The 25,255-nt window shown below is 36.7% G+C and overlaps 1 protein-coding gene across 2 annotated transcripts in view; it reads left to right on the top strand.

The window, feature by feature from the left end:
* The window catches only part of LOC131681250 (histone demethylase UTY), a 220,400-nt gene that overhangs the window by 73,508 nt on the left and 121,637 nt on the right, over positions 1–25,255 (top strand). The window lies entirely within an intron of this gene.

Genomic DNA, 25,255 nt, shown 5'->3' with positions numbered 1-25,255 from the left:
CTACACATACAAAAAAAAATAAAATTTTGTTCGCCTCATACAACAGGTATCTTTGATCCCTGTAACTCTGGGTATTCTTGATCCCTATCATTAGTTCTCTCAAACACTTTCGAAATGTATAAAAATAGAAAAAACTTCATTTTCATAACGTATCTGACACAATTAATTGACCTTAAATATTTTTTCCGTGAACAAATAGTATAAGTTATTGAAGGTTGAAAAAGTCAATTAAACAGCACTGATTTATCGCAAATGCTTGTCTTGATTTTCCAGTGTGGTTAAAGTGCGTCGTGCATCTAAAAAGGTAGTGTTATTCATTAATTTGTCAGGATAGGCGGTTAGCTGAACTTTCGTGTCTATAGGTAATCGTGTGCTTTGTTTCTTTAGTCCTAGTAGGCAGGGGATCAAGTTACCACGCGTTTTTACAAAAACCTCGTTTTGGCATGATTTTCAAAACTGTTCATATTACTGACAGGACAAATCTTTAACCTTCATTCTAGCAATTTAGGTCCATACATTCAGTTGGACCAATCAAAAAAAATAAAGCTCATATCCACTAGACCATACGTTCTACGGCGACATGACTGTGAACTCTATGGATATGGAAGAAGCCACTTTCTTCTGGAATCTGAACCGTACACGAAAAATTAAGTATCAGATTCACGGTCTGCGCGCGATCATTCTAGAACACACGAGAATATGCGAAAGGCACACGGTTATAAAATAGAATTTATTCACGCGAAGTTACATACGCGTTAGCACACGCGACATACAAACGCACACACGATCGAGCACCTTAACGTACAAATGTTCGAGCCCTTTGCGATGATACATGCGATCGCGAGTCCCTACGCCCGCACATACCTGAATCGTACAATGAATATCACATTCAGAATCACGGCCCGCTACAATTGGCCTAAAGCAGTGTTTTAGTGAGTGCCATTCATTGCCTGTCTCGTGTGCAAATTGTAGTATGTGATTCTAACTCTACAGCTAACTCTACAACTCCAGTAGTACAACTCTCGAGAAAAAAACAGGTATGATCCATAAATGTGTTGTTTTTGCGTATGAAATTCCATACGCTAGGTCACAATGGGTTAATGGGAACATGTACCATATATTTGAGGCAACCATTCTGCAAATCTGTCCAGCCATCTGAAGTGACATATCTTTCGAATACATACATACATACATACATATTTTTTCTTGAATGAAAATGGAGCTAGCCATCCCGTGAAAACATGTACAAATTTAGTTAAAAAGGTTGACCGTTTCCTCGGAGAAGTTCTCGGAATCGTCGGAGTTGGTTAATATTACCAAAGATACTTTGTAAAATTCAAGCAATTTAGAAATCATGGCCATTAAATTTAAGCGATTTAGAAACCATTTTGATAACTTTTGCACCATTTAAGTATCATGATGATACCTGTTCACATGGGAATTACATATGAGACCGCATTATTTAACTCATGACTCCAGAACCGAAACTCCGATCCGAATAAAATTCAATTATGCCGATATTACATCTATGGCTTTGTGCAAATCTGATCAACTACTTCTAAGAAAAGATAGACAAACTGAGTGGAATAGTTTATAAGGCTCAGCTCTTCGGGCCTCTGTTAAAAAAAATCGAAGTTTCATTTCTTTATGAAAGGGACTTCGATTTTGTCAGTTTCTCTGTACTTCCCGTGTCCGCCTCCGCCAGCTTCGAAGAGACATCCGACTCATTAGTGGCGCTAGATGGATTGAAGCAGGGCGCTGCATATTCTAATGTATTGTTCAACATAGCGCTCAAAAGCGATGTCGTTGAACGAAACCTACTATCGAATGCTCGGTGTGAAGAATTCTGCGCTCAACGGAGAATGGCACAGGCGCAAGCGCCACGAGCAGTACCACTAGTGTGCAAACATGTTTACATTCGAAGGCTGATAAACCACAGCAGACTACAGTTTGCTAGGCCTGTAGTGCGAATGACGAAAGAAAAAAGGTATGCTCATGAGATAATCTGTAAGAGAAAGTTGATTTCTAAAATGAACCCATACGCGTTGGTTGTCGATCGAGGAATACGTAACCTAGAAGTCTGAAATGATGTCGATTATGATTCCCAGATTGTGCGTCCACAATGTGGCCGATAATGAGTTGGACTGTCGAACATTAAAATCATCTGGAGTTTATACTGATTAAATAATGTTGTCATTTAAAACCATCATTTTGTATACCTACTGTGAGAGTTGGTCATGATCTGCAATTTCCAAACTATTTTCTAGTCTCGAAAAGCAAACTACAAATGAAACCCCTAAAGTTCTTATTTATTAAACTGCTGCTTACAGGAGTCAACTACCAAAGATATGACTAAAGTGCTTTATGAGGTCATTAACCCGACCGTGTTAAAGAGTTCGCTCACTGTCACAAACATTACTTTCAAAACCATAGTTTGGTCAGAGGAAAAATAAATAAAAATTTAAATTGAATAAATGGAGTGGCAACACCGTTTAAAGTAAACAAGAGATAGCTTTCTTTTCGGTGTCACCGTTCATCCATCGGCAGACAATGTTACCAAAGAAAATCTTTCCGCAAGTCTATTTCGGTCTATCTTTACTTATAAACAGTGAGCCAGTTCAAGCTTATTTGATAGTCGAATGGAATGCACTGTTCTAGGAAATGCTTCCAATCGATATGCTAGCCCTCGTTTACCGCTTATGTGTCAAGTGACGGAGTGAACAAATTTCGAGTGACTGATAAGCGCTGGCTTATCGCGTTTAATGCAGAGTGAGTCTAGGTAGCTTTCCTTCGCCCTTGTCCTTCCAAACTTGTATACGTGACATTTTTGAGGTTCGCTTAATCAAGTCAACCGCAACTTTACAGACGATTCGTGCCAGTAGCTATGCGATGAAATCGTGCTAAGGTGTTAATTTCTTATTATGGGATATATCCTGTAGGATTTCTCGTAGTCCTCACAAATTCATTCAATTTTATTTTCTCTAACCATCTAGCTAGACCATCACCACCAGCTTGCCTTGGGCTGGCTAGAATAACAAACACTTAATCAGTTCCATTGCCAGCTCTGTTCCAATTCACAATCACCTCGACCCAAATCGCACACTCCACGACAACTTTACTAGCTGCGCAACAGCAAAAACAACGACATGGTTACGCTGCACAAAATGCAACCATCATGCATAGTTTGGGTTCCAAGTTTGATCCAACACTTGAGTAGAAGTTTCTATTTCTACTACCCATCCTTAGAGCGAACACAAAGAAGCAGCTTTCTGTCACGGCCAGTTTGCTCCAACCCGTGGAGTGGCGGCTTGCAGCAATTGCACTTTGTCTGTCGGCTGGGTATGTACCTACTGTAGGTACTATACTGCATTCGGTATGCAGTTGTGTGAGTCAAAGTCGTGCTGCGTCAACGTCGTCTATCTAATGCCATGACCAACAACTGTAAAAGTCTCCTCGGAAATTGCATTGCTGCAGCCAGCCCTGCAGCAGAAGCGAGAGTTACACAAAGTGCAATTTGAACGTGTCGGAGAATTGTATAGTCACGAGTGGGCACTGGTGATCATTTGGACACACTTTGCACGAGAAGGAGCTCCGGATCAGTGGAGAGGAGGGGTTAAAACAACAAAAATAAACAGCCAAGCTTGTAATACATATTTGACCTATATTTCACGCGCTCAAAGCATTTGTTTTTGTAGCACAACTGAGCTCTACGGCCATGGTTGTGTGATGTGTGGAAAGAGTACGAGTATTGCACTGTGTTGTGTATGCAGCCATGAAGGGGCGAAAGAAAGAAAGAATGAATCCATATATTGCACAGAGGCGAACTAACAGACTCCGTAAGATCGTCGTCGTCGTCGTAGTCGTCGCAGTCGTCGCCGTCGTCGTTATCGTCATCGTCGGTGTGCTGAAATATATACCTATGCAGCTGGTATCCCCCAAGCTTTCCCATCTTGTATGATTTCCTGAATTGAAGGCGACCGACCGACTTATTCATCTATCGTTTCAACAAAACCGTGCGCCTGTATGCAAAGCGTCTAACAGTAAAGAAACGAACCACGGAATGCACTTAAATGGTGTATGTATAGGCAGGGTGGTGGAGCTTATACCGTCTCCAGTTCCTGAATGCACTTGCTTTCATACCTCAAAATATACGTGCACGAACGAAGGAGACGAAAGATTGCTGACAATTGCTTAGAAAGAGCGATTTTTGCATCTAATTGGAAGCTTTTAATCGTGCTCAGTGCTTAGCAACAGCAGGCTTGTTCTTTTTTATGTTTTCAATAGATCTAAATCATCGTTGGATTATCCAGATTGTCGTTCCAGTTCAACACGCTAATAAATTGAAGAATTTTCTCATGGTTTGGGGTTTTCATGTGACTACATTGTCTTTATCTACAACCGCAATGTGATCTAAGTTGAAGTTATTTATTTGAACCACTTAGTCAGTGCTTATGTGTTGCCAGTAACTTATAAGTATCTATTATAACGACCACGAGTTTTGTCTCTACTTTTTCGATTTTTATCAATATTTTTTTAAAGCATATGCAGAGTTAAGCTAGCCTTAAAGTAGCCAAGTCATTAAAGGAAGAGAAAGCAAATTAAGAGAGATTCCCAGATGTAGTTACACTGTTTGCAAACACAGCATTTATTAAATTAATCATTATATGAAGGTTGGACGTTAAATCCATTACATCCATTATATGAATTATATTCAGAATTTCATGTCATTCAAATTGCAACTTGTCGTGAGTTTCTAATCATAAAATAAGAATACTACCAGGGATCGCGTAATTCTTCGGGAACATGTTGTTAACGTTCTTATCTGACAAGCGTCAGCCAGTGCTTTAACCAGTATTGGAAATTGTATTCATGAGGTTGGATCTTATCGTTGGAAGGAGATTCTCTGCCCTTTAAGATTGCGCGTAAATGACTCTGTTTATGAATCCGCTGCGTTTTGGCTCTTCATACAACGATAATGTGAACGTCGGCTGAAAACGAAATTTTATCTTTGCTGTTAAAAGCATTTGTCACTACCGGAACATTTCATGCACTGATGGTAGATTACTATAGGGACCGTTCATAAACCACTTATACCGATATTTGAGAATTTTTAACCCCCCCTCCCCTTAGTAGACCTTAGTAGACTTTTACTAACCCCCTCCCCCCGCGCCAAAAGTCTACGTAGATTTTTATTTTTTTCTATTCGCAGGAAATGTGAATTTAGCTAGAAGCACATTAAATGTTCAATTGAAAATTAGCGTTCAGATTTATTTCAAGCATTTTAAATATTAAAGAAAGGTTATTCACATTGGTTTTTTGTCTATGATTGATCAAATCAATAAATACCGATTCAAGGTGCTTTCCAACGTTTGTGTAGCGGAATACTTCTTTTCAAGGTTAGTCACTCAAATATATGTAAAAAGATATATTGCTACAACTAGCTTAAATTTTGACCGAAGTGCGACCTACACCAACAATGCAGAATTGCTAAACACTTTTTGAGCCTTACTGGTGCATTCAACATTGTTAAATTATAAGAAACAATTACAAATTAATACTGTCGATGTGTACTATCATCTAGACTAAAATAATAAACCAAACATGCACACAAATTTCACTTTTCGTGAACAAATTTCAATATTTCTAAGATAATAAGATAATCTAAATTGCCTTATTTGATTAAGGGAACGAAGCTATTTAAATCTTCCCAAAAATATTTATATTTCTTATGTAATTAATAGCCGTATCACCTTAGAGTAATATCGCAAAGTATCAAAGTTTAACTCCGAATGTTTTCGAAGATAAATATAGTAGAGCCGGTTTGCACGGAGTTGCATAGGGTCAAGACGTAAAATTTTACGGGTGTTTAAAGATTTTGAAATCAGTGTAAATGATTGCAAGAGAAACTGATTAACTCGAGTAAACACTTTGTTGTAGCAGTTTAACTACACTACTGCTTTAACCACCGAAATTAATAAATTAAAAAAAATTAATCTACTTATTGTTGTTTGGGTGTTTTGTTGTTACAATGCTTAACTTTGACCATTTTTTAATTTTTTATGGTTCATGCATTTAATGGTCCATGCATGTCTGCTAACTAGGGGTGTCTCAGATGATTTCACAGTCAAAATCTTCCGTCCAGAGGAATTTTGGGCGATCGTCTTTAGAACTGTCATTTTGTATTATTTCTAGATCAAAACTATATCAAAACATACGCCAGAAACACGTGTGTGAGGTTGTCCAAAAAAAAATCGTGGGTTCTGGGTTGAGTGGTCGCTTAACGAGTAGTTACCTCAATAGTGTACTAGCTTTGAAGTTTCTGCATAAATACAGAATAGACCGATATTTTGAATACAACTCTCTTTAAATCCCATTCATAATTAGTAATACGAAAATAACAAAAAATAAAAGTACGTAGACTTTTTCAAAGACCCCCCTCCCCCCTCGTTGACAAACGTAGACTTTTGCCAGACAACCCCCCCCCCCCGTCCCCCCTATGAGTCTACGTGGTTTATGAACGGCCCATATCACAATCATCATCACCTTTGAAACCGCTAACTTTGGATGTTTGGCGTCTTCATAGAAGTTTTTGAAAAACATAATATAGCGCACATTATGAAACAATAAGTCTTGTGATTCATCCCACTAGAAGTTATCACGGAGAACAAACACTTCAAAAAATTGTTTACAAACTTGCTGACTTCAGTAAAATTTTGAGAATGATATCTACAAAATGGTTAAAACCCTAATAAACAAAAACAATTTGAAGCAACTTTGTACAAGACATAAATTTTTTTTGTAATGACGTGCTTACCCTCCTTGCTGATGGTGCTAGCAGTTGATTTTGAGGTATTGGATGCTGTTTTTACAGTTATTATGAGTTGAAAAGCTGTCACAATATTGGCAACCGTTTGTGGTTCATGTGATGGTATATTGAAGACTGTGTTTCGGGTTGGTTTGTCGTAGATGTGTTGACAATAGGTTGTAATGCATTTTCTTCAGCATCTTACGCAAAAGGTTTTCCATGGTGTGCCGTCTGGTTGCAGTACTGAATCTGTAGGAATCTGCCCTTCGTGGGTGCATAGCGTGGTTTGTTTGATGTTAGTTTAGTTATATTTGAATTGTACAGTCAAGTGGGAGAGAATAGGTACTTCGATTCGAATCCTCACCACAAGAACACCGTTAGGAATACTCTAGACGAAGTTTCTCCAAGTATCAAGTGTAACGGATTCCATTTTTTTTAACATGGGACATGTATTTTTTAATTGATTCGCAGCGAGTACGCGTTGGCAAGTCACGTAGCCTTACCCCTGTATACTCATTTTCTATATACACGGTAATCTTAATTTCAACTCTGTTACTTGCGATAACGATTTTTGGGTTGTTCTGTAAAACGAATCTTTCTGCTTGGCCTAACGTGTTGTCCGCACTGCGCTGCGCAAGTGATTATATTGAAGATAGGCGACTTCCGAAAGCCCAAGCTCCACTTTCACCTTCGGAAATTATTTCACCTCGGGAAAACTCGGTCGTGTGGAACAAAATTTTAAGTCAACGATCTCGGCGTTGGGTCGAAGCAGTGCTTTTTTGTCAACTTCACTGGTGACGGCAGGAATAAATACAATGTTGCCTTTTTTCAAGACGCAATGTACACTAGGATGTACTAGTTGTCGTTCACCTTGCTCGTTTGTTGTTCTGACCTGTCAGCGGTAGAAAGTAGATTGAACTGTTTCCTTTGTTCTTTAGACAATGCTTGCAAGATAAAAGTAACTGTTTTGTGGTTCTTTTTACGCTGGATCAGGCAGCAGCAGGGTATCATGACTGGTTTCTTTGATGGTTGGAAAAAGACTGAGATCAGCTCATGTTTTGAAGAAGGAAAGATATCACATAATATCAAAATTTGCTTTTATTGAATGACATTCTAATAAACAAAAAATCATGATGGAAGGAAATTGTTTAATATATATTTTTTTGTTTCTAGCGATATTTTCTTGATTATTATCAAAGCTTTTGTACTCGGTGCGGGGAGGAGTTCTGCAATATCGCAAAGCCGTCGGTTGCCAACTGCGGCTGTATTGGTAATGTAGGTGGAAGCACTGTAAAGGCAACAACTTCAATGGCTGGTGTCGGGGAGAGGTCGATTCGATTGAAAGTATTTCACTTTTTGATCACCAAAAGTACTCCTTCGTAAGAGTCTTCTCGATCTAAGCGAATTATATTAAAATCGTGAATGTTGAAATGTATCTCAGAAGTAAGCCATGTTTCGCATAATGCAAATGCATTGCAATTTAATGCAATTGTACTGTAGAACAGTGATTAAATTAAAATTATTGACTTCGTTCGATGAATAAGTCATCGAAGGATACAATCGCTGAAAGGAGGTGCAATTTGTAGTTAACTACATTAAGAAAGTTTTTACTGTTGAGAGAAAGCTTATCAATATGCTTTTAGGAGGGTCAGACTTATTAAAAACTGCAAAAACACTTGGTGTTTTGATCTCCCAGGAAGTGCTCTTTTTCTGAGCTCAGGTTTCTGTGACTAGCCACTACTTGCTTCAGTTTTGCACCAGTACTTCCTCGAGTAGTTTTTTTTGAGGAACGTGAAGTGACAACCTCTGACCGTTACAAAGAAGCTAGGAGATGAAATGTCCCGCCTTTTACTATTCCTTTTAGGCCAGTGGTTTTCAACCGGGGTTGAATTCACCCCCAAGGGTAAATTAGCCTAATGTATGGGGTGAATTATGCGGGATAAACTTGTCATCTAAACATTCATGTCGGATATTTGGCTTTACATATTGGTTCAGTGTGTCAAGAATTAAGATGCTCACTGAGAGTGCTCAGGAACAGGTTTCTAAATGGAAAATTCTGATTTTCATTCAATTGAAAATTATGAGGATCAATATTCAATAAAATAAACGGAACGAAGAAGGTTGAAAACCACTGTTCTAGGCACAGCAGAAAATGTTTCCTCCTGGGGTTCATCACAGTTAGCTTCGTCAGTGGACAAGTTAGTATAGATTTTGAGACCGGTACCTGATCAAAAACACATAACAAAAAGATTTCAAAGCTATATCTCGCGATGTTACTTGTTATAATTTTCTGTTATTTTAACTACTAACGAGACCTAATTTGTAACACAATATGTTACGAAAGTTGCATTCTGTTATAATCTTGTTATTTCATTCCGATCGGGTAGCGTAGCTATCCTTAGCATTTCTGCAAAAGATCGCTTATAGCGTCTGTGGCCGAAGCATGTGGTCTTTCAAACAGCCAACCCTGTCTGTCAGCAGATCCGCGTAATTCAAACTCGAATCGGTGACGACCCCATAGATTTCAATCCGATTTGCTGGTACATATACTCTGGCCGGTAGTAAGAAATATCATCCTCCGGAACATCAAACTTATGCTGGGCGGCGAAGAACAGTAGCCCCTGAATTTGTCGGAATCCGCCTTGACGTGAGTCTTGTCATCCTGAGGCTTCATCAGCATCAAAATGTACAGTTTCCGGGCCCGCGACTTTCCCATCGTATTTTGCCGTTCGTCACGATTTGGAGCCTTCTGCACTTTGTACGTGTGCAGTAGGGTGGGGCAAATTGATCGTTTTTTCAGCACAGTATTTTTTAGGTTCCTTTTGGGGTCCCAAATAATTGTGCAAAATTTGGGGTCGATTGGTTTTGATCCGGCGTACCGCATTGCGTTGGGAATTGGTATGAAATTAGTATGGGAAAACCTATTTTTTGCATTTTCAATTTTACAGACTACAATTCTTCCTGCAGTATACCTACAATTAGATAGAAGTGTAGTCCAGGATATGCAGAACAACTTTGTCGAAGGATGCATGGTGCTAGAATGTCTCTACAACAAGTTATAGCTATTCAAAGTTCGATAGATCGAATTAACTGCCAAACATCTTTTTTTGCCAACACTGCGGGTGTATCAATGATATTTCATATAGCATACCAAAATAACATCATATAACATATACCACATTGGTCGCGATGGAGAAAGTTGAGGATTTTCCAGGTGCTTGCGCAAAATCAATTCACGACGCTGCTTTTTGGTTGATGCCTTTTTCCAATTTTGGAAAAACTAACAGCGGTAAAAATACAGTATAAACAGTACACTATAAACTATAGTCCTACTCAAATTTTCAAGAGAATATACCCAATGGTTTATTTTCTACAACGTTTTTCCGTGCTGCAATTTGATGTGGCCTAATGTATGACACCCTTTATGGCGGTACCTAACTTGTACATATAATGGTATTCAGGGGGCTTACGAAAAAACCCTAATGCGTCACTGCGCAGCTGACCGAATAACGGTTAACGCGCACACACAATAGAGGGAAGAAAAACATTTTGTTTAACATAAACAACACTTTTTGAGCAACTTTGTGGAATGTTACAATTAATCCTCTTAAGACAGATGTTTTCCTTTTAATTCCACTATAATAATAATGAATACAGTTTAGTTTTCTTCAGTGTCATATCAGGCCCTGGTGAGCTGCGTACAAGGCAAATGATTTACGCCCGCTCTACACACAACTTGTTTAAAAATTTTCCTAGCTTATAATCATTAAAATTGATCCACAAACTGAAAAACATCTTTGTTATATACTTTTTGCTTCTTAAGTTTGTAAAAAAATGGCAGCAAAATAACATTTGCTTTTGTTTTGGTGGAATGTTAAAAAAAAGTTGACATAAAAACACCGTGATTGGCAAGATGGCTGCCGAATACGTATCTGATCAATTCAAGAAATACCATTTCAGGGAATTAAAAGGAAGTTTTTTTTGTCTATTTTGGTTTGGAATTTAAACGTTCATTCTGGTTTTCGCAAGTGGTTGATGGTAGTGACATCGTTCTTTCGTCAAATGAAAGATAGTTGGTGTAAAATCAATTCAATATTTTTTCTTACCAAGTGGTGTTCTATTTGAGTATTCTAGATAAATTCAATCCTTACATTGTTGCAAATATATTTTATCTTTACTAATTTTTACTATTTCATGTTCTATCTTTACAGGTGAGTTTGCCTAAACTTAGTAAATCGGAAGGATTTTACGCTTCGGTATGTTTTTGCATGGTCAAATTTTTTTCAGAAAATTACAATAATTATTTGAGTTGGAGTGATCGAAAATAATGAAAATTACTTCCAACTTCAACTCTGGGGTGCTTTGGCGTAAGAATAGCTTAAAAATGTATCTTTCAAAAAAATCGCCAAGTATGAACCGCCCGCACAAAGTCCGATTTAAAGCAAATAATTCGAAAGCAGATACATTCTTATATCGTTTACATCCAACAATAACATTGAACTCTTACATCGATGAATCCTAGTCGAAATTTATTAATTGAAACTTTTGTACTAATAGATTGAAAATGGTTTTACGAAGCATGGTCTACCCGTTTTGCAGTTTTACTTTCGGCCAGTCAAATGGAAATCTTGCCCAAAAATGCAAAAAATAGTCATTTCCTACGCATACTTTTTTCTAACGGGAAAATGGATTAACCAATTTGCGCTTGAGGACACACCACCTAACTTACAAAAGTTGGCGTTGAATGTATCGTGTTCCATTCGTCAGTAACTGACACCAACTTGCTGCCAGTTAGACGAATTATCCAAACTAACACCATATTGGTTCCAGTTAGTCGTTCTAATCAAAACAGTACACACTATGTATGTGAACACATAAAGTAACTGGCTGGTCTTGACTTATGTCTCAGTTAGCTAGGCACGGAAGCTCTGGTTTACTGACGAGTAAAGGGAAACGTATTATTGTCTTTTGGCGTGAGAGCCAAACGCCTGGGAGCATGCATCATTTTTTCAAGGGAAAAAATATTTGATGAACCAATTTGCGCATGAGGGCATAACATCAAACGTAGAAAAGTTGGATTTGAATGTTTCATGTTGGCACCAATTTGGTCTTAGTTTGGATAACCCGTCTAACAGGCAGCAAGTTGGTGTCAACAAGAAACATTCAAATCCGGCTTTTCTAGACGAATGAGCGAAAGTGTACAATTATCCAATATAATGATGTTTGGAAAAAAAATTCTCACTACGAACTAGTTTAAGTGAAGTTTTAACTCTCAGTCGTATCACCATTACTTTGGATATACATATCCCAAAGAACACATTTTCGAAAATACAATGACAACCACCAAGAAACTATCTCTGCTATAACTAAATTCGCGATCACGAGGCAACACTCTTTCCCAAAGATCAACGTACGACTCCGGGAAGAATGGATGACGAATTCGAATCAACGGTTTTGCCTATTTTTTGCACCTCGCAAACCGGTTTCACTTTAACTATACATATGCAAATAAATGTATTTATTTTGACTATTCGCTATCCTGCCAGGTAGAAGCAACAATATAACCGACATTCCAGCCGTTCGAAAAATGTGTGCCATTAAACGCCGAACGTATCCACTACACTAGTAAACTGTCATTGACGGTCGGACGAAACGAACCTGCGTCACGGTTTTGCCAAAAAAAAAAATGTTTATACTCTCACGTTGTCAGATTCGCCAAGTACGCCTGTGATGGTATTCGGTGCTGTCAGTTTACGATACCTCGGCTGACCGACCGCACGTTGGTGTTGGATTGGGACACTCCGATGGCATCCCACGATGTGCATGCACGGCATTATTGAGTATCGCGGAGGGAGTTCAGTCATGTTACCTCTACTTGAAAACTGGATTCTCTCCGCTGGCTGACGACTATAGTCCGCCCCGGGTAGATGGTAGTGTTCGCGGGTTGAGTGAACTCTTCTACGATCGACAATAAACACGAAAACAACTTTCGTGACCCACTGCGTACGCTTCGCTTCACGTCCAGGCATTTCTCCGGCCACTTGTAAGACCCACCTTCGAAATGAGTTTTTTTTTCGCTTTGAGGTGCGTGATAAATTGGTCTACTTTGGACGGTGGTGTTACTGTTTGGTGCTGACCCATGCTTCCATATTTACAGTGGTATTGGTAGCATGGGGTAGTTGGGGCCGCCGCGTAGTCGATGCGTAAATTTTTTGGAGTGTTGCGACGAAAAAGATTTGTCGGGGCCTGAAACCGGATCGATGAGTTGTTGTTTTTGTGCATATCTCTTTTGCTTACAACTTTGTAACGTGTTCAAGGTTGCAGGGACATGGCTCTTGCATTTATTTTTCTCCACCAGCTGATTCCTAGATTGAATGACGTCGTTCATGCCAATTTATGCACCATCGCAAGACGGGACCGTTTTCGCTTTCACATTACTTACGCTTTTTTACGCTTTTGAAATGTTGTGGCAACTGACTGATAGAACTGTAGTTGTGTTTTATGCAATTTAATAGACACAACAAACCAATGTTAATTATGAAATGGACTAAAACAATATAAGTTAACTGTTTCTTATTTATGTATGAAAATTTTACGTGTTGCGCAGCTGAGAGCAACACGGAAACGATTTTATATCCTCATTTCTTTTTAGCATCTTTCAAGACAACAAAATAGGCAAACAAAGGTTGTCGTTGAATTGTGTTGACAGTTGTTGTCTAGCGTCAGCCTTGGGAAGTCGCTCACTAGATCTATTTTGGCTGTCGTTCGCCAGATGCGATGAGCATCGTAAAACCGGTGTATATTGATAAATATAGCTCTCAAGTTGGACTTCAACTAAGGCATTGCATGAAGCAATGTCCGCATACTATCTATAGCACACAAATGCGGCATGAAAGGTTCGAATGAATTATAAACATTGAATGCAAGTTGAACCAAAAACGCTTAGTCAAAATGTTCCTAAGAGTGTGGTTCTATTATATTTAATACATATACAACATATTCGAAACGGGTCATGAGTTTCAGGTAGATGTAGACTCAAAAAATGAGCTACGAAAACCATACCCAGGAAAATTTTATCCTAGGGATACTACAGTCTTCACACCAGACGGAATAAAAAAATCTACTGATAAAGCCTATAGCTCTATACCAGAATGGGTTAGGAACTATAGGATATCCTGGAGTTTGAGCTCCCTGAACATATTTTCATCTATGTATGGAGAGCCAAAAATCCAGATACAGAATTGCATTACTGCAGGGCAGTTACATATCAAATGGTATGAAGTTCCGTAATCGAATTCACAAAGATCACACGAATAATACTCAGCACGCTGAATAGTAGCCTTGTGATAATTGAATTGGCAATGTCTAATCAGTGCCCTGACTAGAATATTCTGATTGTTCTTGGAAAAATGCAATCCTTTGACTAATTTCCGATAAAGAAGTTTTTTTAATGCAAGTTTGCAGAATTGGCATATTCGGATGCATCCCAAAAGCGATTCTTGTGCCTTACCCAATTTATTGACAGTGGTAGAACTGGTTCTGGACCAACGAAGTCAGTCTCAGCCACCGCTCTAGCCCATTTGTCCACCAATTCTTATCCCGTAGTACCGGTATGACCGGGTACCCATAAAAGATAGAAAGAATCTGAAATGCTAAGTTTAAATTCGACATGCGATTACTAATTTCGAACCCAAATCTGTTGAACAATGTGTTTTAGGGCAACATGACTTGTTTTACCGCAAATTCCCTGTTGATGCGCCGATTGTATGCCACACAGAATCGCGAATATTTCTGCTGGGAATACGGTACAGAGGAATTCCAGGAAGATCCTTTCGAAAATCTCCAAAATCGTTACCGAACATCCTAGATTCCGATGAAACTTTACAGGTTCAACCGGCATGGAAGACTAAAAATTTTCCACAGTCAATAATATTATTTTGACTCGAGCGTAGTTTTTTAAAAGGGCGTAAACGTTTCTACGTGCAATAATTTCAATTTTTTGTTCGATTACACTATTTTATACAGTAAAATTATCTGAGAACGAGTTACAGGTAATGAATACTCCTGCTAGAAAAAAATATACACTGAACAAAATGTTGTGTCATTTTTCACAAAAACAAAAATTTATGATAAAAATTCAAATTACAAAAAACCCATTTTTTCTAATTTTTTATATTTTGTCAACAAAAATCTAAAAAGAAAAGAAACATTTTGAATGTAATTTCATGATGGAGAAATTATCAGCAAAAAAGTTTTTCTAATAATAACTTTATACATGTTTTTAAATTCCATACTACAAAACTGTAATTTTATTACAGAGTATAATTTTAAGTATCATTTTAAATCAAAACGCATATAACAAATATCTTCCAAAATGCAATAGTTTTCGAGATATTTGAAATTTTGCTCCAACAAAAACAATTAATTATGGAATTTTGCTCCAACAAAAACAATTAATTCATGTAATTATGTCCTTTTTAAAAGTTATTCGCGTTACCCCATCATAAATTGTCAAAAGCCTCTTGTTTATCGTTTTAAAGACATAAAAGAAGCCTTTTCAGTGTATCTGGATCATGGAGAAGTTTTTAATAAATAAGTTTTCCTAACAACTTTTGACAGATTTGTATAATTCATACTATATTATATTCATATATTGTATAATTCATACTATTAGTTTTTCGTAAGGCCCATAACATTTCCTATAACTTTCCCATTAACATCAAGGCGATATGGTAAACCATTTAAAAAATATACAAAAACAACCAAAATATAATTCAACAATATAGTATAATCATCAGATCCTACGGATGAATAATATTTTGATTGTTTTGTATAGTTTTCAAACGGTTTACAATATCACCTTGATGTCGATGGGACAGTTATAGGATATGTTATGGGCCTTACGAATAACTAATTGTTGTTGATGGAGAAACGCAAATAACTTCTGAAAAGGTCGCAATAAAACAAAATAGTTGTGTTGTTAAAACAAAATTTAAAATATCTCGAGAACTACTCCATTTCAGAAAATTTTTGTTTAGAACATTTTGAATTAAAATGGCGTTTAGAATCATATTCAAAAATAAAATTCTACTTTTGACTGCAAATAGTATAAATCATAATAATTTGCCAAAAGTTGTTGTTAGGAAAACTTTTTTATTAAATGCTTCTCCATGATCCAAATAAACTGAAAAAGCTTCCTTTATGTCTTTAAAACGATAAACATTAGACTTTTGACAATTTATGATGGGGTAACGCGAATAACTTTTAAAAAGGACATAATTTCATGAATTAATCGTTTTTTTTTTGGAGAAAAATTCCAAATATCTCGAAAACTATCGAATTTTGGAATATATTTGTTAAATGCATTTTGATTTAAAATGATACTTAGAATTACATTCTGTAATAAAATTACATTTTTGTATGTCAATTAGTTGCGTTGCGTTGCGTAGTTTTGTATGTCAATTAGTATGAAATTTAAAAACATGTATAAAGTTATTGTTAGAAAAACTTTTTTGCTGATAATTTCTCCATCATGAAATTACATTCAAAATGTTTCTTTTCTTTTTAGATTTTTGATGACAAAATATAAAAAATTAGAAAAAATGGGTTTTTTGCAATTCGAATTTTTATAATAAATTTTTGTTTTTGTTAAAAAGTGACACAATATTTTTTTCAGAGCATATTTTTTTCGTGCAGATGTATTCGTTATCTGTAACTCGTTCTCAGATAGTTTTACTGTATAAAATAGTGTAATCGAACCAATTTTTTTTGAAATTATTGCACGTAGAAACGTCTACGCCCTTCTGAAAAATTGCCCTTGTATCAGAATATTGCAATTGCCAGAAAAAAATCATGGAGATTCATAAACCGAACACAAATGTAAAGTTTCGTTCGAATCGACGATGCGGTCTGCCGGTTTCTCATGGAATCCCTCTGCAGTATCTACCAAGCGCATGGGATTGCTTCAACCTCATTTCACGACAATAGACATCAGCATCGACCTGGCTCTCCAACACTGTCAATGTAACAAACTATGTATTCTTCAAATTGTCACTCCATACATCTAGACAAGGAGCAGTCTTGTGTTGGACGATCTGTTAGGTTACTGTTTCAAATCCAAGTCACCTTAAAACGATAGTCACAAGACATTGCTTATTTCTTCTGAAACACATATAGCTAGAGTGCCTCTAGCGCAATAGTTGGTGTAGTGAAAGCACCAGTCATCGCCATCAAGACCATCCTCTGAAGATGATTTAACTTTGATTGGATTGTCGTGACTTCTCCATTCTGCTGCCACACAAGACACCCGTATGCCAGTATTGCCCAAGCAGCACCGCTTGTTGACTAGCAGTTTCTACAACAAAATTCGTTGAAAAGAAGCGTATATAAACCATTATTCAACTGATTTAGCAACTAAAAAAGCGCACCAGTAAAAGTTTATGGTTATGCAACAAACCGCGCCCATTACATGTTGCAAGTGTTGCTTGGGTGGCCGTGTAGATCCACTGAATGTACTTGGGTTTGAGTCTCCAAGATTTGCCGTAAGTCCTTCTACATTGACCGAAGGCCATGCAAGTTCGCTTGATTCTGATATTGATGTGACCTGACCAGTTTTAGTTTCAGAGTCGAAGAACTCTTTGGTTGTAATCATTCGTTGCGTGAAAAATATAATCATTTGGATTAACTGATAGTCCAACATGAGGACGCTATAGCTCTACAACACGTAAGGCTTGCTGTATCAAATCAAAAAGTGTGTTAATACAAATACCCATGATCATTATATGATAATCATGTGCTAAACCATATGTCGGAAAACCAAGCTCATTAACTTTCCTCAACAAGCCATCGGCGACTAGATATTATAGATGTGGTGACAGCGTACCATCTTGAGGACATCCACAGACACTCTATTTCCTTATCTCTACTTATATTAACGATGAGCAAAGATGCCGGTTGCTTAGCATTGCGTGTATCCAGTTCGTGATACTTAAAGATACTCTATGACCTCGTGCTGCTTCCAAATTGGAAATATGCCACTAATATTAAAATGGTCAGATATTAGAATTTTAAGCATAAAAGAAGCCAGGGATCGTAATATCGAATCTATAATCGAAAAGAGTAAACGAAGGAACCTCTTGAATGATTTATTGGGTAGCAATGTAAAATAATGAAAGTAAAAGATTCCGTGGTACATGGTTAAATGTCTGTCAAATATTCCTTCTCTTCTATCAAGGAATTTACGTTCGAGCTTGACCAACATTGGTATTGATCTTTGGGATCATCAGAAATTGTACATTGAGTGATGATTTTCTATTCCAAGTCATTGTCGTCTATTGATTCTCTGCATCAAGAAAAATATTTGTATATTTGTCCTGAAGTTGAAGGGTAAGGTGGGGCAAATCCGACCGTTGGGTAAACCCGACCTTCCTCTGTTATCGAAAATCGGAAGCACTACGCAAACTGGTATCAATGTTGTCGTGTAGAGCATCGAAAATAATCGTAATGGTGGCATGACAGCATTTTAGTAGTCTACATTGAGATGCTCAAACAACAATAAGTGTGTTTTTACAACTTTTGATTTGATTTTTGTGCATCATTGACTACAGGATATTTCTGATTGTTAAAGTGATTGCATAAAAAATGTAAGTGAATTAAAATTCTTTGATTAAAGTCCTACAAAGTAAATAGATAACTTTAGTTCAACCTTTTTCATAATTTTTTTTATTTGCAGCGTAATGAAAATGACGCGGTGGTGCAAATCCGACCTCTAAATATTGGGGTAAATCCGACCGCATTTTTGCTAAGAAAATGTTTATTTATCAAATTGAAATATATTTTTATTGTTATTATTTATTATTTTTATGCAAAATGGTTCATAATTACAAACGAAAGACACAAAAACGTGTGTGACTAGTATTCGTCGATCAATTGCTCCGATGCAAATGGGAATATCATTACGTGCTACTGCTCTTGATTTTAGCATTCCAAGATTGACATTGAAATCCATTTTCTTCATGTTACAATTCAACAACATTACATTCATTGATTTATCATTGAAAAACCATAAAATTTGGGTAATATCTGCTCTAAATCAATCAAAAACATATGGGGTCGGGTTTACCACACCATTTCTGAAAACAGCAAAAATGAATTTTTTCGTAAAACGCGTGTTTCTCAAAATACTCCCAAGGTCCGAATAAAATGCTACGCATAGAAAGTTGCCCAGGAGTCTAACCTTTAATTTGGTATATTAAACGACTTAATCCGATGTAAAATGAGCATTTTACAGCCAAAACCATGTAATAGGTCGGATTTGCCCCACCTTACCCTACTCGGTATTTCCTTCGAAATTTTGTTTAGTCACACAAAATAACTGGTTTACGATTGTAATCGGAAACTAAAAAGCCAGTTATAAATTTTCAATGATTTTGGAAATGGAAAATTATACGAATTAGTGACATAAAAATACTACAATTCATTGATCAAACTCCAAGAAATTCTATAGCTTCTGAAATCTATAGTTTCAAGTGTGTCGGTTCTTATGGTAAAGGGGGACTAGTCTGTCTTTGCCGGGAGACATGTTGGTTGACTTGAGCGATTCATTACTATTACTATTGCCTGAGCTCGACTTCTGCCAGCAGAAGACAAAAGATTAGTCCGTAAGATTTTAAGTCTTCTAGTTTTTCGATCTGTATATTTCACATCCTTGCTCTCACTTGAGTACTATGGCTCTAAAATTTTCATAACTTTCTCTACTCAGTAACCTCTAGCTAATTGAATGTCGTTAAAAAATAAAAAAATGTGACTACATATTAGTTTAATTAAAAATGGAACAAAGATACACTCAGGTTTTTTTACGCGGGGGTACGAGCCGCGTAAATGAAAACCGCGTAAATTTCAAAATCCGCGTAAATGAAAACAGCGTAAATTTCAAAATCCGCGTAAATGAAAACCGCCTAAATTTCAAAATCCGCGTAAATGAAATCCGCGTAAATTTCAAAATCCGCGTAAATGAAGACCACTTAAATTTAAGAATCCGCGATAAAGGTAACCTCATTGATGGGTACCGCGTAAATTCCAAAATCCGCGTAAATGAAAACCGCGTAAATTTCAAAAACCGCGTAAATGAAAACCGCGTAAATGAAAACCGCGTAAATTTCAAAATCCGCGTAAATGAAAACCGCGTAAATTTCAAAATCCGCGTAAATGAAAACCGTGTAAATTTCAAAATCCGCGTAAAAAAATACCGCGCAAAAAAAAACTTGAGTGTATAGTTTCAAGGTTTGACAAATCAATGCACTTATTAATCCAAACATAATTCGGAAATCCCAGAGATCAAAGATTGCATATAAGGCAAGATTCCTAAATAAGTAAAATTCCTTTATCTATGCCATTAGAAACAAACAAAAATAAAACTACCTTTCGTGCCAGGTACGGTATCCGTGCAACGACTAGTCGTGATCAGACTCTGAATCGCATCGTAAAAGATCATCGCACTGTGTACCACCAGAGAGTGTTGTTGCCCGGGCTACGCGAAGAAAATTTCGCAACATAAATCTTCACTGCATCTGAACCTGTTTGGTGTAGTCTTGCCTACTCCTCCTCCTCCTCCTGCTCCATCGTACCGACTGTGTACCCCTTTTGAATCTACATCTTCCAGACCAAACGCTTCCTCACGTGCGCCGGAGGAACTTGCACATCATTAGAAGGAAAAAAATGTCTTTTTGTTTACAGTCGCGTCGAGTAGCTCCGAAACGTGATTCCTTTCGCAGGTATGGCTGCTTCCAGTCTCGACGGCGGTAAGCGCGCCGGTTCACAACAGAAAATGTGTTTAAATCTTCTTTGCACACTTGCAGCGATACTGCAGCTTTCATGTTTTACTGCCATGGAGAGGCCAGTTTGTTGTCTTCCATATATTTATTCGTCCCTGCAGGGGAAGGAAGCAAAACTATAAGGATGATGATCTTCCTCGAAGCACACACACTCTCTCTGCGGTAGCCAGGTGAATGCGGGAGGAAGATATAGATATACGGTGTGTGTAGAAGAAAGGAAATATGGAGCAGTTACTGGCTGCTGGTGGTGGTGGTTGTAGAGGATTTTACAAAGAACCGGATCTTGTTTGTTGTTCTGCTTTGACCTGTTTTACCGTGTGCTTTTGATGCAAGATGCATTGTAAAAAAAACTCTTCAGGGGAAAATTCTAGCGGATTAGTTCCAGGAATTAGGATGCATCGCTTGGAACTGAGAACAACACTCTGCTTAACCATGGTGTTTCTAACTTATATGAGTATGTATTATAAGCCTTCAGCCGGAAAAGTGCCCACTGCTCTAAATGGAGTATGTCATCTTCGAATTGTCCGAAAGATAACTAAAATCCGTTTCTAAAATATAGTTTCATTACTTCTTCAGAAAATGCTTAAGTGTTTGTAAAGTAAATTATACAAAAGAAATTTCAAAAAAAAAACTGCTTTTTAACAAATAACGCTTAATTTGATAATTGTTACATTCATATCTCTTAATGTTTTGGCACTTTCCGTTTTTTATCAATTTTCTCGGGTATTTTACTTGTCATTCAGAAAGTACTAATACGAGTATCTAAACAACCATAGATCATTTGATCAGTTGATAGCATAGTACTGGCTGGCAAACGAAACAGGAATTTTAATTTCCATTACGCATAAAGATTGCTGAGAATAGTACGAAGAGCCAAATTGTAGAAAACGTTTGTTCTACACACTGTAATACTTGAAATTTACTCGAGAACATGCTAATAATGCTGAACCGATCTATGTTTATTGTTCGGTAGCAGCAAATTGTGGTGTATCAGGATAATTTCGGTTGCAGGTATTCCGCTCATCTTGATTGCAGTCACACCGGATTTTCGTAGTGAGCAATGTGTTGTCAAGGTTGATCAATATGGATACAATAGGTACAATGTGAAGTCTGAGTCTAAAGAGTGACTTGTTCGAGGATAATCAACGATGGGATAGGGCGCGCTAGACACTACTACTTTACTACTAGAATTCCGGAGATATTTAGATATTTATTCCTTCAGGAGTCAACTACAGGTTGCCGTATTAAAACTTTTCACGAAGAGCTGAACATTGACGTGTCGCAGGTTCTTGTACTTTGACTAAGCTCTGCTTTGAATTGATTCTTGAATGCAATTATTATTTTACATGATGCATTTATATAGATAATATCTTCTTAATATTGAGAATTATTTTCATTTTAAGAAATGTCCCACAGTACTACATTGATGTCAATGCACTACTCTGTTGCTTAGTAGTGGTTGACCTTGAAATTCACACATTTGAAGTAATATTAAACAAATTTATTGGAGGAATCAAAGTTGCACGAGAAACATTCTAGCTATGTGCTAACCAAGGTGTAGTGTTTGTGTGAAAATTAGCACCGTTACATGTTACATGAGTATACATATTTATCAAATTGCTTTAGAAGATTGTTTCTTATCATTATGAAATGATTCGGTGAAGCGATGAAGACGACTACAATATCTAGATAATTTAGTGCATTGATTATTCATCGCATACCATCCCATGACAATTCGGCTGCGATGGTCGCTAGCTAAGTGGGCTTCACGGTGACGGGACCTTTGCGTGTTTGAATGAATTCTGTTTGACTAGTCATCTCATTAAGGGAGGGGTAAGGGTTTCGCGTAAAAAACACTATTTGGATGAAACGAATTGATCAAAACTTTTGTAAATTATAATGTACCATATCAATAACATTCTGTAATTTTTCTATGCAAAAATATCGACAAGCAACTCGGCGATGAAGTTTTTTGTAGAATGTCTCTGAAAAAAACGATTTGCGGTGTTAACTGCCATTCAAAAACTAATGTTTTTTTTTGCATTTATTTATCAGTATTATCTCAAGCCGACCAAAAAAATTAAGAATTAAATTGAACGTGATTCATAGTTATATTACAAAAAGAAATGAAAAGTATAATCTAATATGAGATTTTGAAATGATATTGATGAAAAAATTTCATTGACCGTCGGATTATTGATCAACGGTGTTCCGAAAAATCACAACACGAGCCGGATAGCTTACTACGAAGCGTGCGTCACTTTTAAGTGAATGAGTCCTAGTAACAGCGTATATAATCTGCTTGCAAAACAGGTCTTCTTCGTTATAATGGCTATACAATAGGTCATTGCAAAAAAATTTTTTTTTTGAATTCTCATATTGTGACAAATGTCACAATGGACAGTTTTAGACCCCCGCCCACCTCGCTTGAAATTTTTTGAAATTTTTACTATGGGAAAATATGGAGGAAAAATACATTAAATGCTATAACTTTTAAAGTAACTATCAGAAAATTACAATTTATACCTCTTTTGGAAGGAAATAATCTTAGTATTTGAATGGAGATATTTTTGTTTCCAGGAAAATACGAGAAAGTGGGGTGCTGGATCATTTTGGCCCCAAAATCCCCTATTTTTATTGATTTTTCTGCTCCGTGATGCAAATCATACATATTTTGTAGTTTTTCTAATGTGCCAAAAAAATTCAAAAATCGATCGGAGCCTTTTTGACCTTTGTCCGAATACGAGAAGTTGGGGTTATATTGCCTTTTGTCATTCATATTAAACTTCATCATCTTCTCGTGAATATATCTCTATTATTCTTCACTCAATTTTCATAAACTATACCTTTTTGAACGTGGAAAATCCTTAGGATTATAACAAAAAATAGATTCGTTACCGGTAAAATTCAGGAACATCAAATTATCTGACATACAGTGTCGATTTCACATTTTTATCATAAAATCGTACATCTTAACTCCATTTAACAAAAAAAATTCTTATTTAATTTACTATTTTAGTGTAAAATATGCTTAGAGAACACATGTGAAAAGTTTCATTCCTGGAAAAATAGGGGAAGTTGAGGTATTAGGACAAATAATGCAAAAATAAGATTTGTAGAGTAAATATAAAAAAGTTTGATATTTCAGAATGTTACCTTTAACGTTTTTATTTTTTTATTCCTCAGAATTTTACACGTTCAACAAGTTACATTCTACGAAAATTGATTGAAGAATAATAGATATATATGCATGAGAAAATGATAAAACTTAATATGAATGACAAAAAGCCCTATAACCCAAACTTCTCGTATTCGGACTAAAGTTAAAAGGGTTCCGATCGATTTCTGAGATTTTTTCGCGTTAGAAAAAGTACAAAATATGTATGATTTGCATCACGGAGCAGAAAAATCATTAATAATATGGAATGTTTGGTTCCAAAATGACCCAGCACCCCACTTCCCGTATTTTCCTAGAAACAAAAATATCTCCATTCAAATACTAAGATTATTTCATTTCAAAGGAGGTATGAATTGTAATTTTCTGATTGCTACTTCAAAAGTTATAGCATTTAATGTATTTTTCCACCATATTTTCCCATAGCACCAATTTCAAAAAAAATTCAAGCGAAGTGGGCGGGGGTCTAAAATTGTCCAAATGATGTGAAATTTGGCATCTGAGCTTACTTTGACATTTGTCACAATATGAGAGGGGGGGGGGGCTTTGAGAATTCAAAAAAAAAATTTTTTTGCAATGCCCTACTATACAAGTGGCAATAAAGCTCGAAAGAATTACTTGAGAAAACCCGTACCATAATATAAACCATGCGTTAAACATTATTTATTCATAACACCACGCATTCGAATGTTCTTCCTCTTGCTACGCGATGAAACTACAGAAAGCATGCGTTTGCATCACACATACTCATATACACATAATTGCACTTTATCTTATACATTTATCATATACACATAATTACACTTTATACACAATGTATTTTTAATGGAAAAAAAAATGGACAAAAAGAAAGTTCAAAAGGGGGTCGCTCTTGCCCCTTTGGGGTGTCGGTCTTACCCGCAGCGTTTTTAAAACGTCAATTTTCTCCATTTTTTGGCAACCAATAATTTTTAATGAATTCAATTTTGTGAAACGCTGAAAAAATTATATTTTGTTAAGAACCACCTAAACAAGGATTAAGCACAGAATACACAATTTTAGGAGCTTCGTGGAATTTTAGAAAAATTATTGCGCTTAAGGTGTCGGACTTGCCCCGCGGTCCCCTATACATAGTTGTGATGAAAAATTGAGCTATGTTCGTGATTTTTTAAAAACGTTTTATGCAAATTTTATTTGAAAAAGCGAAAAACAGTTCATTGGTAGTACTATCGAAGTTCGAAAAAACAAGTTGAATTAAAAAAAATTTTCAAGGTTGGCGGAGTTATAGGAAAACGTCGGAAAAAGGAAGCTCTGGTCTGAATTGGCCAGCTGTTTGAATTGGCCCATTCCCCTATCAACTAAAAGAACGGACATTTAAACGATATCCATGATTTCAGTAGCTTTGTCGCGATTTTCGTAATTTCTCATCTCGTTACCGTGGTATTTTATTCATGAGTTTATTAT

The sequence above is a fragment of the Topomyia yanbarensis genome, chromosome 2, assembly GCF_030247195.1.
Source record: "Topomyia yanbarensis strain Yona2022 chromosome 2, ASM3024719v1, whole genome shotgun sequence".
NCBI classification, from domain to species: domain Eukaryota; kingdom Metazoa; phylum Arthropoda; class Insecta; order Diptera; family Culicidae; genus Topomyia; species Topomyia yanbarensis.
The sequence above is the reverse complement of the archived record's forward strand: the minus strand, read 5'-3'. Positions and strand labels throughout refer to the sequence as shown.